This window comes from Sarcophilus harrisii, chromosome 1 (genome assembly GCF_902635505.1).
Source record: "Sarcophilus harrisii chromosome 1, mSarHar1.11, whole genome shotgun sequence".
In the NCBI taxonomy this organism is placed as follows: Eukaryota; Metazoa; Chordata; class Mammalia; order Dasyuromorphia; family Dasyuridae; genus Sarcophilus; species Sarcophilus harrisii.
In genome coordinates this window covers 257,158,137-257,178,656 of record NC_045426.1, presented here as the reverse complement: position 1 = coordinate 257,178,656, position 20,520 = coordinate 257,158,137, and the positions used below count along the sequence as shown (strand labels likewise).

General features: G+C 37.3%; 1 long non-coding RNA gene across 1 annotated transcript; it reads right to left on the bottom strand.

The window, feature by feature from the left end:
- Window positions 1–1,623: 1,623 nt before the first annotated feature.
- Window positions 1,624–12,945, bottom strand: LOC116419678. Its single transcript, XR_004229954.1, has 3 exons — window positions 12,665–12,945; window positions 7,652–7,697; window positions 1,624–4,614 (listed from the first exon to the last, which is right to left on the bottom strand). It is a non-coding gene; the product is annotated as an uncharacterized LOC116419678 (long non-coding RNA).
- Between the last annotated feature and the right edge of the window lie 7,575 nt (window positions 12,946–20,520).

The window sequence follows — 20,520 nt, the reverse complement described above, 5'->3', positions numbered from 1 at the left end:
ACAAAGCTCAAAAGCTTGGAATCAGGAAGATTCATCTTCCTAAGAGCAAATTCAGCCTCAGACACTTAGTAGCTTGGTGACCTTGGATAAGTCACCTAATTCTATTTGCCTCAATTTCATCATCTGTAAAAATAACTGGAAAAGGAAGTGGCAAACCACTCCAGTATCTTTGCCAAGAAAATCTCAATGGGGTGATGTCCAGTCACTCATGGCTGAAACTGAACAACAGCAACAAAATCCCCATGAATGATAGAATGGTAGAGTTGGCCTCATTGTAAATAGGATTAAGTCCAGCCAGTGATACATATTGGCTGTTAGACCATGGGCAGGTTAATTAATCTCCCAGTGTCCTAGGCAACTGTCTAAGTCTATAAATTGCAAAACAAAGTGCCAATTGGAATTGGTAGAATGAGTCTCCTCATAGAGTATTCCCTATGACAGTGAAATCATAGGTTCAGATGGTTTTCTTTTTTTTTCCTCCTTTCCTTTCTTCCTTTCTCTTTCTTCCTATCTTTCTTTTTCTTTTTCTCATACATAAAACATGATGGTAGAGACTAAGGAAATGAATATACTTTTCAAAAGCTTAGTTCCTGCCTCAATGAATTTATAATTTAGTAAATCTGATAGAATTGGAACAAGATATGAATTTCCAACTCTTCTTTTTTTAGACCATAGAGGGCTAAAAGAACCAAAAAAAAAAAAATCTACAGATGTCCTTAACCTGGGGTCCATAAACTTTTTTGAAAGTTTAATAACTGCATTTCAATGTAATCTGTTTCCTTTGTAATCTTATTGTTTTATTTTAAAACATTATGTTGAGAAAGGGTCCATAGACTACACTGGACTGCTGAAGGATTCAAAAAAGCCTATCAACTAGACTGAACTAGCTTCTAAATTGTGGATGGCTACAGCCAAATAGAACAGGCTAGAAACAGAAGAGTTAGGAATCAAACAGAAATTTAATTTCAAAGTGAGGAAAACAGCTTGCAAGCAAGGACACATTCCAGGCTTGTCTTCATGGTGGGGGGAGGTTGAGACTGTGGGAAGATTATACTAATGGCTATACAGTGAGTTGTAGCCCTCACAGAGCTACACAAGGGGTAACAGCAACAACGAGATGAGTTTGATTCTTAGCAGGGGTTCATGACTGGAACTTGGTTTCTTGTCTGGTGCTTGTCCGAGCCCAGAGGACACCTGCTGCTGGTCAAAGCAATACAATAATTATGTGAGATTTTGCCAGAGGATGAGATCATTTTCAGAGCGAATACAAGATTGTTGCTATGCTGAGCTCATGCCTCAGCCCGCAAGGCAGAGTACACTCTGGAAGAAAAAAAATAAGGGCAAGAGAGAGGGGACACGCAGAAGAATGGAGACAAGACAAAACCATCTGATCAAGCCTCATTTTAATGGGTGCAATAGTACAGATATATATATATAGCTGTAGGAAAGGAGGCAGGATTGTGCAAACACAGTACAGGGTGGGGGTCCTAGACAAAGGGTTGGCATCCCGCCCAAGGATGAGCTGCTCACTATGATGTGATTAGGGGATGCCTAGATATCTGCCTATTCAAAGTTAGGGCAGTGCTTGGTCATGTAGGATGTGATTAGGAGATTCCTCCATGATGTGATTAGGAGATTTCTATTCAAGGTTAGGGCAGTCTTTTGGAATGTGGCCTTATGTGGCCATAGATTAATGCCGGCTCCCCACAAGCTCAGGAGACGGTTTGCAAGCTGGACCTCAGCTCTGGAAAACAGGGGTATCTCCTAATAGCTTGGCATTTTCCCCTTTTGGCCAAAGGGAGGGAGTCTGAAAGAATCCCTATCCTTCTGGTCAATAAAAGAGAGGCATGGATAAGCCAAACCAGGATGAGCATTTTCATCTCAGGCAGTCAATTCTTTAAGATGACCTACTGGGAAAGTATGGCCCAGGTATCATTGCTAGCCACTATTTGCTTACAAGCAGAAAAGAAAAGAATGCAAAAGGAGAAAATGCTAACACGTTTGGATTATGGCCTTGATGGCTGGGCACATAACAAAAAGAAAAGGGAAAGAAAAAAACAAGGATAATATGCTCAACTCTCATCCAAAATCTTGGAACAGCTGTTTCATCTGGATATCAGTTGCTTCTGGGTCCATATTAGATAAACCGTGAAGTCCCTGAAGGGTTCTGCCATTCACTCAGAAGCAGGGACTTTCTTCAGATAAACCCAGGCGTATACACTCACAAGTTTAACAGCTGTGGGAGTAGTCAGAAGGACTTGATAGGGACCCTCAGACAACATATGAGTTGCTTGAGATGTTCAATTGTGAGAAAACTTCTTACCTCAATCTTTGGATCTGAGATAACCCAGCTTCCCAGCCATACAGAGTTATTGTCGTTTCAAACAGCACAAAAAGTTTTTCTCACAATTCCCACAACTGTATAATTACATTAAGCCAAGTACAAATCAAACTACTTAGAGGGATCACAAAGGACTAGTTCTGTAAAAGGAGATTTACATTCACCAAGGTAACCAAGAAAATTTAAATATAAACATATTAAAATAAAAGACGAAAGAATACAATAGGTATCACCAATATTAACTGATATAAAGTCTTCTTGTATTCTAGTAACCCATTCTCAATATCTATTTAGTTATTATATTTCAGTCCCAAATGCCTCATATAGTTTTCTGGACCCTGGATCTTTTCTTGGACAATAGGTTTTATTCTCAAAGAAGCTCTACAAAGATTCCTAGATTATTCTGAAACTTCAGAGAATTTCAGTTCAGTTCAGTTGCATTTGTTTTTTTTTTTATCCTTCCCTAAATCCTGTACCTGATATAAGAATCTCTTGAAAATTTATGAAGATCCAACTGCAAAATGAACACTTCTGCCCTTTATCAGACAGATGTCTTAAAAACAGAAAAATAATTTCACTTTCTTTATCATCAATTATGTGTATCTTCCTTAATCCTTAATTTAAAAATTCCTTAGCAATTTTGAGAACTGATTACTAAGACATATTCAAAGCCTAAATTTCCATGATAAATAAATTTAGAGATCAATCATATATGCTAAGTATATAGCTGTTAGAGAAAATAGTCTAATCGTGTTGCTTTCTCAAAATTTACTATTCCATTTATTTAGAAAAACCTTTTACATCTTTGTCTTATTCTTATGTAATCATTTTACTCTCAGGAAGATATAATTCGACCACAAACACAGGTTATATAATATGCAATATATAATGTATAGTAATAAAAAATATAATAGATTTAGTATTGTATTTACAAAACTTCTTGATTACAAAAATTTGCCATAAAAGGAAAAAAAGAAAAAAATGTGATTTCTTATAACACAGGGGGAACCTCCCTTAATTGTGTTTGATTCTGGACATTAGTCATGACAGTCAATCATGAATCACAGAGTATTAAAAACAAAGTTCAGCATTGACCAGTTGGGAATTTTTCTTTTCAGAAAGGAAACAGTACAATAGTTAGGAGGATCATCTCTAGGCCATACCAAGGTTGTCCCCAAAACTTTTCCCAGGCATAGATATCCACCTTTAGCAGTTAGTCTGTAGAAATGCCATTTTCTAATATTGGCTTCATGACAATTCAGACAACTATCCCAATAATCAAAGCTGTAAAATAATAATAAATTACAGGCCAGGAATTTTTATCTTAAATAGCAAAATTTCACTAATCACAATTAAGGTTTAAATATCTTTCCTGATATTTTCCTAACAGTTAACATTTTGTTACTCTTTTACTTATAAATTAAAACTAAACATATTCTGGAGCTTCAGACACACAACAAATAACCTGATAACTGACTCATCATAGATATGTCAAAGATACATCATTGAATACTCTATACATTTTCATAATAGCCAATAATTTCAAATGAAAATTTGCTATCATATATTATTTGGTTTATAACAAAATATACCTCATTAAATATTTAAGTTTTCAAATACCTATATGATAAAATCACATCCTTTTAAAAGCCCAATTCATGTATAACAGCATCCCGATTAACTCATCTTGCCTAATAGCATTTCTGTTACAATGGTATCTCAAATTCTACAGTATAAGAGAAATTAGAAATACAATAATAAAACAAATAATAAACTAACATTAATTGGATTTCCTAGTTATCACATATAAAAATCACCGATCTTTGACATTTTAAAATTACTTTAGAATTATCAACTATGGAACAATCACATTCAATTAAGGAATTAATAAAATAGTGCTTAGCATAATGCAGTCATTTATTAAGCACTCTATAATAATTTTATCATTTTGATCTTCACAACAACCACGGGAGGTGGTTAACATTATTATTTTTCTCTTTACAGATCAGGAAACTGAGGCAAACAGAGATAAGATAATTTGCCTAATAAATTTCTGCAACCACAATTTCAACTGGAATGGAATTCATGCTTTCTTACATTTTTCCAGCTGTTTTTTCCAGCTCCTTTATTTCAGTACCTGTAACTGAGATGATAGGAATTAATGGAATAAGAGGGAAAATGTCTTTGATCAAAAAAGAATTAACCAGATTTGGTTATAAAGTGCAAACCTTTTATGTAATTTTTTCCTTTCTTCATTGTCTTCCTTCATTGCCCTAGAACAATAAGGCTATTAATAGTGCCATTTACTTTTAAAACTTTTAGAATTTAGTGCTTCTTTTTCCTTAAAACAAATTCTATAGAGTGGTACCCCAAAAGTTATTAAGATATTTCAGAAGGGAGTGAGTTCCAGGAATTACAGGAGTAATCTGAGGAGTTCTCCCCTGCAATCTTAAAAGAATTAATCTTCAAACTCCTTAATTTGCTAAAATGTTCTTATTAGTTCCACAAATTAATTCACAAATTCATTATCTGGCTTTATTTCTATACTTCGGATACAGCCAAAGTTGAAATAAATGTCTTGTGGGTTTTTTCTTTTTCTCTTTTTTTATAATTTAATTTCCCACAGAAAGTCTACACTGGGAGTTAATCCCTCTTACAGGGACAATTACTTCAAGCATGAAACTTTATTAATCTTTCCCAATGTCCTAAATTCTTTGGATATAACCCTTAGACATTTTTCTAGCTGGCTGCATTTTAAATCTTTCAAGGTAATAGAATCTACCTCACAACACAAATATAACAGACATTTAACATTTTACAAAGACACAGACATAGACAAAGGAACAAGACAGATGCAAACAGACACAAACAGGTTTTTTAACAAAGTGCACAATCACAGTCCATAAAGAAGCACATGGTTTCCAAGGAATGCAATTTCATCTTTAGAAAGTAGTGCAGTTCAAAAAACAACATAGGTACACAGAGGAACAAGTGGCATGAAGTTACAATTTACAGAGGTGTGCAATAAAAATTTTTAAAAAGCAGCAGAGGCACATAGAAAGGCCAGTTAACAGAAGTGCAATTTAAGAAGGATATCCTAATATAGAGTGATCCAAGATAAAGTGGATCACCAGAAAGCCCTTGGAGTTTTCCTCACAAAGAATGGTGAACTCAACAAAGATTAGAGCTTAGTGGATTGCAGCAGAGACTGGGGCAGAGAATTCATCTGATGAGGGGAAATTGAAGATAAATTTCCATTGCTACCTAGTCTATTCCCACTGGTACAGGATAGTTCAATTGCCCCGTTCTGTGTCCAATCCCATTTCTGAAACCAATGTCAACTGGACCAAACTAGCCTCAAAGTTGTGGATGGCCAGAGTCAAAAAGAAGGTCAGGAATCAAAAAGAAGTTTAATTTGAAAGTGAGGAAAATAGCTTGCAAACAAGGACATATATGCCAAAGCCTCCCCCCTCACAGGGAAACTACAGAAATAGTATGGGGAGATCTCAATACTTATACCAATGGCTATGCAGTAAACTGTAACTGTGACAGAGAGAGATAACAGTAATATTGAGACAACTTTGATTCATAGCCTTGTGAGTGGAACTTAGTTTCTTGTCCAGAGCTTTCCAACTTAAAAGAACACCTGGTGGTGGTCAAAGCAAAACAAAAGTTTCTATTCAAAGTTTCTAGTGATCTCTTAAACATCAAATCTGATGGATTTTTCTCATTTTTTTTATCTTCGTTGACCTCTCTGCTGAATCATACACTGATGAGCACCTTCTCTTGGATGTGGCTTTATGTTACTCTCTTCTAGTTTTCTTACATGTCTTTCCATCTTTTTCAGGGTCCTTTGCTTGCTCTTCATCCTTATTACATGCTTAAACAAGAGTTCTCCAAAGTTCTATTCTTCTCTCTCTGTCTCTCTCTCTCTCTCTGTCTCTCCCCCCCCCACCCCAAGGAATATAATTATTATTTCTATTCAGATGTCTCACAAATCTATAAATCTACCCCCAATCTTTCCTTTAGACTTCACTCCTCATTATTAACTACCTGTTGGATACTGAATAGGATGTTCTAAAGCAGCAAGGTATAATGAAAAAGCACTAGACTTGGAGTCAGAAAGATCTGAGTTCAAAACTCATCTCAGAAGCTTACTTACTATGTGATCCTGGGCAAATCACTTAACTTCTAGTAAAAGTTACTACTTAGGTACTCATCTAGGAGGTGGTAGTTGATGACCTCTCTCAGGTCCTTTATACCCCCAAATCTATGATCCTACAACAGTTGCAGACTCTGGGACTCCATCTCCCAATCCTCATTTCACTTGCCACAGCCAGTCAGGTCCCTAGAGTTCATCTACATTTCTCCCTTGGAGATGTAGGGGTAACCCTGAGGGGTTGGGGTCTTCCTGTGCTATCACCTTGAGACCCTGGTCTTCTCTTCCAAAATTATTACCAGTGATTAATGTCCCAATCATTTGTCAGTGACAATCAGTATCTCCCCATTACCAATTATCAGTTATTATTTCCTTAAAACATCAAGAAACAATATCAATAAACTGTTGTTGTTGTTGCTATTAAGTTATTTCAATTGTGTCCAAGTCTCCATTTGGAGACTTTCTTGACAATGGTACTAAAGTAGTTTGACATTTATTTCCTCAGCTTATTTTATAGATGAGGAAACTGAAGCAAACAGGGGTAAGTGTCACTTGCCCAAGATCACACAGCTAGCAAGTGTGTGATGCCAGATTTGAACTCAGGAGGTCATTTACTGAAAAGATATAGTAAGAACAGAAATACCAAAAAAACAAAAAACAAAAAACAAAAACCACTACACCCTTTTCACCCATCATGTCCAAACGGGAACACACTCTCCCTTTTATCTCTTGGTCCATGAAGAAAGTGACTCAGACTTTAAGTAGATGTTACAAATATTGCTCCCACCAAGTTCACTTGACTTCCTTGCTTATAGGACACGGAATCTCAGCTGCTGAAAAAAATCACTTCTGTTCTGGGTCCCACATAGGGCCAACATGTTATTCCTCTGGACTATACTGGCTCCTTCATCTGGCTCAGGCCTTATGGCTATGGTGGTTATTACCACGGACTTCCATTATTGTATTTTTAGATGCTATTCAAATATTTCAGAGCTCACAAGGTCACTCTATCTTCAATACCCCTTCACCTGGGATCAGGAAAGAATAAGCACAACAGGAACAGAAGAACAGCAAGACTGTGCATTCACATAGAGAACCAGATGGGGAAAGAAGGCAGTCTCAGCAGCATCTGCCACTCATGCTAGTGCTACCTCTTTTCATGAATATCCACAGCATTTCTTCCTTTTCACTTGATAACTGTAAGAAAAAGAGAAACTGAGTTCTTCCTCTTATATTCACAGTCAATTCTGGCTCAGAAGCCAATTAAAAGACTTCTTCACCAATCAATCAATGAACAATCACAGAATATTTTTGTGCATTCTGAATTGGGGACAAGGCCCCTCCACTTCTGTGTCATCACACATTTCCAGAAGCAAACTACACAGTTATCCACAAAGGATGGCACTAAGCAAAACATATTATACATGTTCAAAGAACTGGGTCCCTATTGGCCGTTCCTCCTTTGTAATCCTATGGGAGACCTGCATAGATATATATACATATACAGAGAGAGAGATTTGGGAGTCATCTGCTTGAGTTTATAATTGAACACATGGGATCTGATGAGATGATAGAGAGAGAAAGAGAAAGAGAGAGAAAGAGAGTAGAAAAGAGACTAGAAGGGGAAAAGAAAGAAAAGAAAAGAGGGCAGTAGCAACCTCTGGAGTAAAATAATAATTTTAAGTGATGCAGCATGGATTGTGATATAGCAAAGGAGACAGAGAAAATAGGAAGAGAAACTGAAGAGAGAGAACATTAGGAGTAACAGTGAGAAAAGTCCCTAACAGAACAAAAAGAATGACTGAGAATTATTATAGTAATGAAAATTAAAAGAATACTAAAAGGAGGGGCAGCTAGGTGGCGCAGTGGCTAAAACCAGCCCTGAAGTCAGGTGGACCTGAGTTCAAATGTGATCTCACTTAATACTTCCTGGCTGTGTGACCTTGGTCAAGTCATTTAAGCCCAATTGCCTCAGCCAAAAAAAAAAAAGGTCACAAATTATTAGGGGCAGCTAGTTGGGAAGTCAGGAGGATCTGAGTTCAAATCCAGCCTCAGACACTTAACACTTCCTATCTGTGTGACCCTGGGCAAGTCACTTAATTCCAATTGCCTGAGGTGGGGGGGGAGGGGGAATACTAATACTAAAAGGAAACTGAATTCTGAGTAATTAAAATAACCAGTCTTGATCCTAAAGAATAGAAACATAACTCTCTTCAGTAGAGATAGGAGACTTCTATTGCCTTCTATGAGACTTGATTACTATTTTCAAGTAAGACAATATTTATAAAAAGTGTTAGCTCCCAGTCTGGTACATAGTAGGCACTATATAATTGCTTACTCCTTTCCTTTCCATATATTACTCTTTAAAAATCTATTTTTCTTTTTTACAAGAACGGGTTCAGTTCTTGCTGGGGAGAAGAAACTGGGGGAAAAAAGGAGGAGTTATATACAAAACAAAGAATTTGTTATACAAAAACAAAGAATATCACTTTTTTATGCTTTCCAGAACAAGGTCTCATACAGCACTGTGCCTAGTTTCTTAACCTTCAAAAAATACTTTTACCATGCCCAGAATTCTACATGTCTTGGAGACAGAAGTGGAAAATGTCTTCAAAAATATTGGTACAGGAACCTTCTGAATTTCTAAATAGTACAGTAAACTTACAAAAGGAACAATGATAGCATCTAGCTCATAAATTTAAAAAGGACTTGGGGAAAGGTTCTGCTTGCAGCTTGAGCCATCATTGCCACTGAAAATCTAACTGACAGGAATGTTAGCTAATCTAGGAGTGCTGGCCAGCAAACCTTGTTTTGAAATTTGGTTGCCATTGGTGCCATAAGTCACACCTATTGCTGGACGTTTTACACCTGGTACCTTTACTACTCAGATACAGGCAGCCTTCCAAGAGCCTCACCTTTTGGTGGTTACTGACTCACAAATGATAAATTGCTATGTATTTGAGCCAAAGTTGGTGAAAAGTGCTTTATGTCATAATGTGAAAGGAATGAGATTATAAATACATATTAAGCATTCTAATTACGCAAATATCCATATGTGTGGCAAAAATTGGAGAACATTACTGTTGTTTGAAGTAAATAGAGAAATTTCAATTTACAATTCATGCTGCCAATTTTTGTGGGATTTTTTTTTTTTTTTTAATAAAAGGGGCCTTTAAAATACAGAAATCTGTACTTTTTCATGGTGAATAATTATAAATGGCTGCATGGATCTTCTCCAAACTTAAAAATGGAAGAAAGAAAAAATCAGAAGAAGAGCTTTGGAATTTTCAGAGAAATTATAGGTTTTCTAGGGGAATTGTTAGGTTTTTTTTAATAGATCAATTAAAATGTCTTTTCTTAATATTAATTGTGGTGTCAGGAGTGACTACAATGCTTTAATTATTATTGTTTCAGCTTATCTGTAACTCCACAGAAAATTGTCTTGAATTGTTAAGACTAACATATTCTAATTATACACTGGATCAATCCTTGTCTTCTGTGATCTTTGCTAATATACTCAAAACAGCAAGCTTCAGCAGACATTACAATGCAACAGGAGTGACTTTTGAGAGCTGTCTGAGATCTTCTACCAGAAGTCAGGACCAGTGGGACAGACAAGGCTGAATTCATCTGGCGTCTTTTTCTGTTTCAAAATTTTTGTAGTATGATCCAAGAATCCTTTAGTCACATATTTTCCCAATTACTTCTTTTGTATCCAGGAAATGAGAAAAGGTTGGTAGTGTAGTGGATCAACTTTTATCAAGAAGCCTGAGTTCAAATACTGTCTCTAGCAGTTATTAGATGTGTGGTTTTTGGTTACTTAACTTCTGCCTGGGTTTCCTCACCTGGAAGGAAACAAGCATTTTTATTAAGTACCCACTATGTGCCAGGAATTGTACTAAGCACTTTAGTTAGTCATTCAAAAAATATTAAGTGTCTGCTATATGCCAGGCACTCTGCTAAGCACTGGGGAAATACAACAAAGAAGGGAAAAGACACTTTGTTCCTAAATTCCTCACAATCTAATGGGGGAGACTAGCAAAAAAGGAAAAAAGCATAAACAAATTATCTGCAGGATAAATAGGAAATGGCAGAGGGAAGGCACAAGAGGAATTAAGAAAGGCCTGCTATAAAAAAAGGGATTTTACATGGGCCTTAAAAGAAGTTAAAGAAGCCAGTAGGTAGAAATGAAAAGAGCAAAGAAAATGCCAGGAGCAGAGAGATGGAGTGTCTTGTTTGTAAAACAGCAAGACCAAGATGTAGAAAGACTGCGCTGGAGAAAAGAGGGATAGGGAAGGAATGAAGAGTATTTTGAAAACCCCACAGATCCTGAAGGCAATTGAGTGGGGAGAGGGGGGAAGGGGATGAAATGATGAGACCTATGCTTTAGGAAAATCACTTTAATGGTTGAAGAAGGATTGGAGTGGGATTGGAGGGTCACTTGGGGCAGGCAGAGGCACCAACAAACTACTGCAATAACCCAGGATTAGAGTGATGATAAGAAGAAAGGACTTATTGGAGAGATGTGGCAAAAGGGAAATCGACAGGCCTTGACAGTAGATTGGCTATGGGAGGTGAGAGATAATTAGGAATTAAGGATGACCCCTACATTACAATCCTGAAGGACTGGAAGAAAAGCGTTGCCCTCTATAGTAATGGAGATAGAAGGAGATTGTGGATACTATTATTATTCCCATTTTACAGCAGAGGAAACTGAGGCAAAAGTAAAATGACATCCAGAATCACACAGTTAATAATATATGTCTGAAGTCACATTCTAATTCAGATTTTCTTGACTCTAAATCCTGAATTTAACATACTGGATCATTTAAAATAGGAATAGTAACAGCACCAACCTCCAAAGATTGTTGTAAAGATCAAGTGAGAGATTTGTAATGCTTTTTGCAAACCTTAAAGCTATATAAATGCTATTTATCAGCAACAGCAGCCATGGGGGAGTAGCTGACCAAAAGCACTTTAGGTTCAGTCAAAAGACTTAGTGGAGAGAGGAGGGGAAATGTAAAGTGAATTGCTCTGCTGCTAAACATTTCTCTTCCTTCTCTACTCCAGCAAAATTGGACTTCTTGTTCCTTTCCCGTCACAGCCCAGCTCCCACCTCCCTACCTTTGCCCGCCCTGTCCTGTCTCCACCCACCTCCCCCCTCCCCGCCCCCCAAGTCTTAACTGCACTCCCTCCCCACTCCAGCTCTTGGAATCCCAAGCTTCTTCCAAAGCCCAACTCAAACATCGCCTATTATGCAAGACATTTCCTTCTCGTGCACACCCCTTCTCCCCTCCCCACCAACGTAAACCACCCCCAAATGTGCTTTTATTTTGCAATGGTTTGCATACACTTCTTTTGTGCAACTTAGATTATGCATAATAGACATTAAAATTCCACAAGGGATATGACCGATTCATTACTTGTCTTCTTGTCCCCAGGAAATGGCATTTTGCAGATGTTTCAATAAATGCTTTTTTTTTAATGTTTTAATATGTTTTTGTTAATTTGCTAGTGTTTAAAATGTTTTAATAAATGACTTTGAAATAGACAAGTTTTCTTTGTTAACGTAGGGGGTAAATGATCTTCAAGGCCCCTTCCAATTCTAACAGTCTGCTATTTTGTGTAATGGAGGAGCAGCATTTATTTGAACAAGGGAACAAAACCCTCTCTTCCACCTTGAGTCTAACCGCTTCCTAGTTTGCAGCGGGAAAGACTGCAAACTCATTTGATTTGGGTGAAGGGGACCTTTGCTCTCACCCCGGAACGGGCGTTTTCCTAACCAGCCCAGCCCTCCTGGAGCTTTCCTTCGGAGGCTTTCCCAGCATCCGCCCCGTTTCCCTTGCAACTAGTCTCCGCCTGTGCGGAGCGCCAGGCCTAACACTAGAGGAGGCTGGAGAGCGCCGAAGACACGCCCCACTCTCCTGGGAGCTCAACCTCAGCGCGCGCTCCCCCAGCTCGGATGGGCGGGGAGGTGGGGGCTAGGAAGAGAGTCATACGCATGCGCGCCTGGAGGCTCCAGATCCCGCCCGGAGAATCCACCTTTCCGGGGTTTTGCCCGCGCCATCTTCTCTGTTTATAAACACAAGGCGCAGCTAGAAAAGCGGCGACCTTAAAGGTGTAGTGGGTCGGAGGTCGCCCGAAAGGAGAAGCGTCCTCCTCACCCTTTACTGGTACCTCCTTCCAGCCCCGGGTGGGCCGACCCCGGGCGTGACTGAACTTGCTACTCTCTGTCTCCCGCTCGCCTTGCCGCAGCACCCGGCAGGCCCCTGCGCCACCTCCCGGGGCCGGGTCTGCACCAACGCCACGTGGTTCGCACGTGGTCCGGATTCCTAGAACTGCTTCCCCCACGGCCCACTCCCTCGCTCTGTGGTGCCACAACAGCGCCCCCTAGGCGCCTTCCGGAGCAAGTGATGAAGGAAGATGTGCTGCCTTTGGTGACTTGCAGGGGGAAGAGAAAGAAGCCTGAATTACAAACCAGTCATAGGAGATTGCAGAATATCCAAGCGCAAGGGGGACCTGGGAGTCAGCCATCCAAACCCTTACCCCCACCACCCTCTCAGCCCCCTCACAAATTTTCCTGGCACAGCCTCCACACCTACCCGAACGTCTCTCTCTCTCTCTCTCAGTTCGGAAGCATCTCGGGCTTTTCTTGGACTGCTTTAAATTCTAGAAAGTTCTTTATCACAATGCGTGAAAATGTGCACGGTTTCATTTCTGTCTATTAGTCCTCGGGGCGAAGGATGAGCCTCAACCAAAGTTGTTTTAAATTTCATTAACATGTTTTGTTTTTACAAACTGTTCAAGACTACTACCACCATGAGAACAGGAACAAAAGACAATTAAGTAAAACTAGCCAGTGGTCTCATCCGAAAGTGCACTGCTTCTCACACCTCTCTGTTTCTAAAGTTTTTCTTAATTAACAGAAACCTATTTTCTTTCTCCTACTCCATTAAAAATGAAAGAAAAGCTGTAACAAATATAAAAGGTCAAGTAAAACAAATTCCCTCATTGTACAATATATAACATACACGTGTATATATACTTATATGTATAGATGTACATGTGTGTCCATCTCTAGACATGGATAGAAATATATACTCATATACATGAAAATTATGTGTATATATATATGCATATATATATGCATATGTAAATATATACATCTATATAGATTTATAACATGTATGTATATATGTGTGTATATCTAGATCTACCATAGATCTACCATAGATCTACCCATCTACATAGATATACCTGTACGTGTATAAGTATAGATAGTTGTATATTTTTTGCCGTTATTGAGTTGTTTCAGTAATGTCCAACTCTTTGTGGCCCTCCCTCCCCTTTGGGGATATTCTTTGCAAAGATACTGAAGTGGTTTGCCATTTTCTTCTCTATTTAGTGTGTGTGGGTGTGTGTATGTAGTATGTAGTATGTTTTGTGACTGTTATTAAGTCTTTTTTTTATTCATTCCTGATTCTCTGTAACTCCATCTGGGATTTTCTTGGCAGGGACACTGGAGCTGTCTGCCATTTTCTTCTCTATTATGTGTGTGTATGTATGTATGTAAGTACTACGTATGTATTTTTGTTGTTGTTAAGTCATTTTTTCAGTCATGTCTGATTATCTGTAACTGCATCTGGGATTTTCTTGGTAGAGACACTGGAGTGGTCTGCCATTTCCTTCTCTATTATATGTGTGTGTGTGTGTGTGTGTGTGTGTGTACTATAATATATGTTTGTTGTTGTTAAGTCATTTTTTTCAGTCATGTCTGATTCTCTGTAACTCCATCTGGGATTTTCTTGACAGATACTGAAATAATTTGTCATTTCCTTCACCAACTCATTTTATAGATAAGGAAACTGAGGCAAATGGGATTAAGTGATTTGCCCAGGGTCACATAGCTAGTAAGTATCTGAGAGCAGATTTGAATTCAGGAAGATAAATCTGTCTTCATTGTGCCATCTAGCTGCCTGTGTGTATGTGTGTATATATATATATATATATATATATATATATATATATATATATATATATAAAACCTGTGAACAAATATAGATAGCATAAATATAGCTATATACACATCTATAGAGAAATATCCATACACACGTATGTATACTTAGTGTATATGCGTATAGACATGTATAAATATATGTACCTATATATAAATCTATAGAGATACACATATATATGTATATATGAATATATAAATATATGTAACTATAGTTATACATATATCATTCCATATTTGCGATCCATCCCCTCTGTCAGGAGGATGGATTCGATCTTTTACTATTGGTCCTCTGCTTTCATGGGATTATCATTGCACTGATCACAGTTCTTAGCTTTCAAAGTAGTTTGTCTTTACAATATTGCTTTTATTGCACACGTTGTTCTCCTTGTTCTGCTCCTTTCACTTTTCATTAACTTGTGCCTTCAAAATGATTCATTTTTATGATATTAATGTTATAGAGTAAAATGTTCAGGTTTTCACTTTACTCAGTATTAGTTCATATATCTTTCTATATCTCTTTAAAATCATCTTTTTTTCACAGCAAAATAGTATTGTATTATATTCATATACCCCAATTTATTCATCTTTTTCTCAATTAATGAGCATCCCTTTGGTTTCCATTGTTTTGCTACCATAAAAGAGTTATTATACATATTTTTGTTCATCTTGAGCCTTTTCCTGTTTCTTTGATTTCTTTTGGGTATATCTATGTCAAAAGGCATGCATTATTTATTAACCTTTCATACTTAATTTGAAATTGCTTCCCAGGCCAACTATGCATCAATGAGTCTGTTTTTCAATAGCTTCTCCAATATTTGTCATTTTCCTTTCCTGTCATCCTTGCTAATCTGATTACATATAAAGTAAAATCTCAGAACTGCTTTAATTTGCATTTTTCTGTTTATTAGTGACTTAGAACATTTTCGGAGGTGAGGGATTAGCTATAGGTAGTCACGTTTAAGAACTGTTTATATTACTAGACCACTTATCAATTGAGAAACAGCTCTTATTCTTATACATGTGAATCATTTCTTTATATGTTTTGTAAATGAGACCTTTTATCAGAGAAACTTGCTAAAGAGATTTTCCCCCCCTTCCCAGCTAATTGTTTCTCTTTTAATCTTAGCTTTGTTGGATTTGTTTCTGCAAAAACAACTTAATTTTATGTAATCAAAATTATCCATTCAATTTATTAATCAAAAATATCCATTATATATATCTATCCTTTAGTAATGAACTTTTCTTCTATAAATATAAAAGGTGATTTTTTCAATGTTCCTCTAATCTGTTTATGATGTGATTTTTTATATCTAAATCACATATTCATTTGGAACTTATCTTGGTATAAATGTGAGGTCTTGATCTAAATCTAATTTCCCATGATTTCCAGAAGTTTGAGGTTTGGGGGTTTTTTTTCCCCTTTTTTTTTTTAATCAAATTATGAGTTTTTATCTCAGAGCTGAGTTCTTTTTATTTATCAAGTATTAGGATACTAGATACTTTTTCTTCTACATGTTGTATACCTAAGCTGTTCCACTGATCAATACGGACTCAACCTCTTTTGTGTCATGGGCCCCTAAAGCCTTTGGATTTTTTAATATGTTTTTAAATGCATTATTACAAAATACATATGGGCAGCTAAGTGACATGGAGAATCAAGTTTAGAGCTTCAAATCAGGAGGATTCATCTTCCTGAGTTCAAATCTGACCTCAGACACTTACTAGCTGTATGACCTTGGGCAAATCACTTCACCCTGTTTGTCTCTTTCTTCATCTGTAAAATGAGTTGGAAAAGGAAATAAAACTACTCCACTATCTTTGTCAAGAAAACTACAAATGAGGTCACAGAGTCAGACTCAACTAATTAAACAACTGCAAAAATATGTTGTTTGTCCTTCTTCCTGAACAAGACTGTGACTTCAGGAAGTTGATGCCATGACATTCAAGTGAATTGGATCTAAGTGAGGGAGGGCTGTGCAAAATTACCTGCCTCGTTTTCTCTTCCAGTAGCAAGATATAGATCAGGACTACTGGAGATGGCCCAGAAAGCAGTGCGAGACTTTGGCCTTTTTAAACTAAGGTCTTTAACAGAGATAATCTGGGAGGGGAAGACCCTCAGGGTTTCTGGTGAAAACAGAAACAATTGCTATTTACTTTCACTCTGAGCCAATTAGGGCCCAAACAAAGATCAAGTGGGGCTTGGCCTAAAACCTTTTTCAGGCCAACCAATGAAAGTCAGAGTGTTTTGGGTTTAGGGTCCTGTGTTTAAGAAAGAAATCTAACCAGTAAATCCCAAGATTTCAGTCATCAAAATTTACATTCCTTTACACCCCAGGGTCAGGGTGTGATACCTAGGGAAAGAAGAAAAGCAAAGCAAAGTTCTATTTTCAGTTACATCTCCAATGGGGTAGTTCTTACTACTACAAAAATATAAAATATATATAAATATGATGTGATATAAAATGATAATATGTAATTAAATAAATAGGATATGTTTTATCCTATCCTGACCATAATATAAAATAGAATTGTAAAGAAAACCTATTGAAATATTGTAATAGTTATAAATATATTATTTAAAAATTAAAAATAAAACAAAGTTCACAGATTCCAGGTTAAGAACCCCTGTTCTGAAACCTGTTTTTACTTCTAACTTCCTTTGTACAAGGAGGGAAAACAAAAGGACTTGTGCTCTCCCTTCAAAAAGCATAAACCTGCATTGGCCCAGGCATAAAACACTGAAATAGTGCAATGGAAGATCAGTGGGAACAGAAGACTCAGGTTCAAATCTTGATATTACCATTTAATCTGTTGGAAGATAGGGAAGAACATTAGGTCAGTCTACACATTAGCCCCTCAACACAGGATCAAACAATCTCTTACATAACCCCTCTAAATTTCTCTTCCTTCAACCTATCCTCATATAGCATGGCCTCTTCTCTCATCCTGGTCTCCTTCTTCTAGGTTAATTTCAATTTAGCAATTTCTTTCTTCAAATATGATGTCCAGAACTGAACACAATGTCCCAGGTGTGGGACAAGGAAGAGTAGAGTGGAATTATTACCTCCCATACTCTAGACTTTAAGCTTCCATAAAGACTAATATCTCATTGGTTATCTTGGCAGTCTTGCTCCCCTGTTAACTTATATTGAATTTGTGATCCACTAAACCTTCCTTCCTCCCCTTGTATCTTTTTCCAGTGAATTGTTTTCTAGTCATACTTTCTCTATACTAAGTTTGTGCAGCTGATTTTTTTTGGCCCAATTGTAGAAATGTACATGAACTCCTATTAAATTTCATTCTAAAATGTGACACTTCCCAGTTCCTAACATGCTCATTTTCCTAGCCTTTGCCTCTTGGAACCCCTAAAGGTTTCCCCCCCAAAAAAAAAAAATGAAAGAGCAAGAGAAACAAGAAAGAGAGAAGAAGGGAGGGAGGGATTGAGGGAGGGAAGGAGGAAGGGAGGGAAGGAGGGAGAAAGGAAAAGAGGGAGGGAGGGAGGAAAGGAAAAGAAAAGAGGGAAAAAACAGTCCCTGCCCTCAAGAAGCTAAAAGTCTAAAGGACAGAAAACACACAAGCCACTATGCACACAAAGGCTATGTGAATATGACATAAATGGGAGGTAATCTCAAAGGAAAGGAATTAGTTTGCAGAAGGTGGAATTTGAAGTGAATCTTGAAAGAAACCAGGAAAAACAAGAGGTAGAGAAGAGAAGGGAGTTGGGAAGAAGAGTGAGAGAGGAAATAAGCATTTATATTATACCTAACTATATGTCAAGTCTGATTAAATAATTTTACAAATGTTAATTCTTTTTATCCTCACAACAAACTTTTGAAGTAAAAGCTATTATTATCCCTTTTTTATAGTTGAGGAAGCTCAGGCACACAGTTGTGTCTTCCCCAGAGTTATATAGTTTATTGTTTTTAAATTGTTTCAGTATTATCTGATTCTTTGTACTTCATTTAGGATTTTCTTGGCAAAGATACTGGAGTAGTTTGCCATTTCCTTCTCCAGTTAAGTGTATAAGGACAGATTTAAACTCAGTTTTTCCTAATTCTACCCTTAGCACTCTATCTGTTGTACCACCTAGTTGTCTCTGAGGAAGGGACCTTATATGTTATCTGGTCCAAAGCTTCTTTTTTTTTAGCTGAAGTATCCTGCCAAAGACAACACAGCTGGTAAGTTGCTGAAACAAGATTTGAACTTACATTCTCTGTCTCCAAATTCAGTGTTCTTTCTATGATACCAGATATTTACAAGTAAACTAGCGCAGAATTGTTAAGCATGCAGAACACTGGCAAATTGGGAAATATTTAACAAAATAAATAAAAATACAATAAACCATAGATAATGTTAGTATGTGATTTTCTAAGTAGATATGTGGCCCTTAGAGATCCCTATATAAAGTTTGCTGGCCCCTATTTCTATTTGAGTTTGACACCACTGATCTGGTCCAAGTCCCTCATTTTATTGTTAAGGATAGTGAGATCCAGAGCATAACTGAAAGATTCGTAGCTCACTAATACCAGAACTAATTTTTGTATTTGTTTGTTTAGTCATTTCAGTCATATCTGATTCTTTGTGACCCCATTAGCAAAGATACTGGAATGGTGTGTCATTTTCTTTTCCAGCTCATTTTATAGATGAGAAAACTGAGGCAAACAGGATTAAGTGATTTATCTAGGGTCACACAGCTAAGATGTATCTGAGACTAGATTTGAACTCACAAAAATGAATCTTCCTGAATCCAGGCCAATAGTAGAAGAAAGAGAGGGGGTACAAGAGGGAGGGAGAGAGAAATAAAGAGATGGAGAGACAGACAGACAGACAGAGACAGAGAAATATACATTTTCCCCCAATTCAGTCCAGTGCCCTTTCCAAACAGCATATTATCTCCCCAGCTCTGCTCATGTATGGCATATAATAGTTGGGTTTGTGCTCTTATGCCAGATGGTTCCATAGTTATGTAAACTGGAGTTTGTTCTAAGGCTCCCACTCCTGAAGCACTAGAAAATAGAGCTAACAGGAAACCCTGTGGATCTGTAGCTGTGGTAACGCAGACAGAGATGGCATTTCCACATCAAACCATCCTACACACCACTGTCAGATTAATCTTTTTAAAGTATCTTTTATCATGTTACCCAAGATCAAGGGTCTCTTGGGCTCCCATGACTTTCAGGATAAAATCCAAATTCCTTAGCCTGGAATCTAAGCCCCTCCACAAACTGATCCAATTCAATAAAACCTTATTAACTGCCTTCTCTATGTAGGGCACTGATAGACAAAACAGATAAAAACACAGAGGAGAGATCATGCTTTCAAGAAGAAAGCATGGCTAAGAGAACAGGAATAGTATTTAATTTGTAGGGTATAGAATGGGCAAAGGGAAACCACAAGAATGAGTAAGCAATGTTTTTGGGGAGGAAGTTTAGTAAATGAATGAATGAAAAAGCATTTATTAAGTGCTTACTATGTGTTGAGCATTGCAATTACAAAGAGAAAGACAGTCATAGGTTCTCTTTTTCAATGATCTCAAAAGGGGGAAGATGAGGTTTCGACCATAAGTGAGATGGAAAAGTTCCATTGAACTTCTCATGCGGTGGAAAAGCAGATAGCAATGAATCTTTTAAAATGTCATTTTTACTGACAAAACCATAACACATTTCTGATATTGAGTCATTTGATGATACAAAAACTTTGTGAGCAAAAATTTCTTTTCTGGGTCTTCAGTATTTTTGGTTGCTGAGAAAGCAGGAGCTGCAGCATCTGTAGAAGCATTTGTCTGGTTATATCTCCATTTGTTTCCCAGGATAATAGATGCTGGAGCTTGCCTACTAGAAGGCCAGTGGTCTGAAAAGTTGCTGTCACTCAGTAAATTTACCTGCTTGATGATAACAATTTACTTAAAACAAATAGTACCACACACACACAAAAAAAGTACCAAAACAATGGTACCCTGTTATGGATCAAATGCAATCCAAATTTCCTTGTCTTTTACCAACC